The sequence below is a fragment of the Tamandua tetradactyla genome, chromosome 3 (assembly GCF_023851605.1).
Source record: "Tamandua tetradactyla isolate mTamTet1 chromosome 3, mTamTet1.pri, whole genome shotgun sequence".
NCBI classification, from domain to species: Eukaryota; Metazoa; Chordata; class Mammalia; order Pilosa; family Myrmecophagidae; genus Tamandua; species Tamandua tetradactyla.
This window is the reverse complement of record NC_135329.1, coordinates 120,656,011-120,658,384: the sequence shown is the minus strand read 5'-3', so window position 1 is coordinate 120,658,384 and position 2,374 is coordinate 120,656,011. Positions and strand designations below refer to the sequence as shown.

The 2,374-nt window shown below is 44.4% G+C and overlaps 1 pseudogene; it reads left to right on the top strand.

The window, feature by feature from the left end:
* The first annotated feature begins 489 nt into the window (after positions 1-489).
* LOC143675751 (ubiquitin-like-conjugating enzyme ATG3 pseudogene) lies at positions 490-1,249 on the top strand (annotated as a pseudogene).
* The last annotated feature ends 1,125 nt before the right edge of the window (positions 1,250-2,374 follow it).

The following is a 2,374-nucleotide window of genomic DNA, read 5'->3' as shown; positions in this document are numbered from 1 at the left end:
GTAGCAGGGGAGAGAAGGGCGGGAAGGGGCACTGGTGCAGCAAAGGGGAAGAAGGCAGTTCCTCCTTGAGGACAAGGAAGGGGTGTGCCTGCTGCGCCCGCTTCTTCACCTCCCTCTTCTCTCCGTCTTCTCTCCATCCCGCTGCTCTCCATGGGCCGCGCACAGCTGGGCCAGCTCTGCTCTGGCGCCACCGTCCCTCCCTCTCATTGCTTCCTGTCCATCCCCTGGGGTGTGAGCGGCCAGGTGCCCACGCGAGGTGGCGGTGACAGGAAAAGTTTCTGACTATCTGACCTCTGTCCCACCTGGCAGTGGCTCGCGTCCCAGGCTGCAGAATGTGATGCGCGCGGTGAAGAAGGGTGAAGGCACTGGAAGTGACTATCTGACCTGGGTCCTCAAGGAACAAAGTTTAAGGAAGAAGAGTTTGTGGTGGTTTTAGAGAGATCACTTACTTAGTCCACCACTGTCGAATATAGCAATGGCCTACGTTCAATGGAAGAAGTGAAAATGAAGGCCTGCCTTCCAACAGGCAAACGATTTATAGTAACCAAAAATGTGCGGTGCTACGGGTGTTACAAACAGATGGAATGTTTAGATGTGTTGGAAGCTGTCACTGAAGCAGATGATGGTGACAGTAGATGAATGGATGCCTATCACAACACAGGTATATACAGAAATAATGAAAACAGTTACTTACAGTGGAAAGCAAGGGCAGTATAAAACCCCAAGATTGCTCGGTGCTATGTTAGGAGGCAGAAAAACAAGAGGAGGAAGAAGAAGCTGCAGATATGGAAAAATACAAAGAAATTGGATTGTTGGAAACAGATGAGATTACCCTGGACACAAGGAAAACACTATAAGCTTGAAAAGCCAAATCTAATGTTGGAAGTGAAGATGCTATTTTGGAAACCAGAATTTACAAACTTTGCATTATGTATGATAAAAATTCTCAGACTCCACGACTGCGGTTGTTTGGCTTTGATGAAAATTTAGCATTGATCATGTGTATGAAGACATCTGTTAAGATTCTGTGAAGAAAACAGTGGCCATAGAAAATCACCCTCATTTCCCACCATCTCCTGTGTGTTTGGTTTGACCATGCAGGCATACTGAGGAGACTGAAGAAAATCAGGGACCCTTAAAGAGGTAGGGAGAACTTGGTATTCATATATATCTTCTAATTTTCTTGAAATTTGAATAAGCTGCCATTCCAACAATAGAAGTTGACTACACAAGACACTTCACAGTGTAATGAAAAGAGCATAGAATCTTAATTATTGTTTTTCATTTTCAAAGAATTAATCCATGGATGTGACTATTGACCATATTCACCAATTTGTACAATTCTCTAATAAAGGGACTTATATGTTTATGCATTCAATTAAAAAAATGAAGTGTCAGAAAAGAAGCCTTTGATCCATGCTGCAGAAGAGGCCCTAAAACTAGTGTTCTAGTTTGAAAATTTAACCACCCAGTATTGGGTGGGTCACATCTCCATGGATAGTCAAAAAACTCCCACCCAACAATATTGAATGAGGATTAAAGGACATGGCTTATCTGGGATACATAAGAGATTCAAACTGGCACATTCCACCCTCTAGACCCCCAAAAGACATATTCTTTCAAATGCAAAATACATTCATTCCATCACAATATCAGAAAGCCTTAAACCACTTCAGTAACAATACAAATACAATACAAAGTCAGAAGCAGTGTAAAATCTCATTAAAGTTAGTTACAAGTATGATCTGCCTAAGGCAAATCTCTCCTCTGTCTCTGGACCTGTGAAACTCAGGAAGTTATTTGCTGCCAACATACAAAGGAGGGACAGTCATAGGATATATACTCCCACTTCCATAGGAAGAAATTGGAAGGAACACAGGGGTCACTTCACCCAAACAGGTCTGGCAACCTGCAGGGCAAATTCCATTTGATCTCAAAATCTGAGAGTCATTTATCTTTGGGGTTTAAGAAAGTGGCAGTCCCATCCTTTCCAAGGGCCTAGGCAGTGGCCTACCTCTCTCTGAATGCAACCTTGGGGGACATTGAGGACAGACCACTTTTTTTCTCAATTCCACCCTCTCTAAGCCACAGCTGGGCTCTCTGCCATCTCTAGAGCACACACTCACCCCTCCATGTGGTGGAAGCCAGGAATGTGCTCCACCCTCTCCAAGGCCTGAGGTGGCACAACTCTCCCATTGCAAAGAGGTGGAAGGCCCATCCCCTGACTTCAGAGCAAACTCACCCTTTCCAAGTAATTGGGTGGGTCCACTCTCCTGGCCTGAGGTTTCATGACTTCAGACCTTAGCCTCCATATTCTGCTTCTGAAGACATTTTACCTTTACTTTGTCCCTTTTCTGAAACTTTTAGTCTAAAC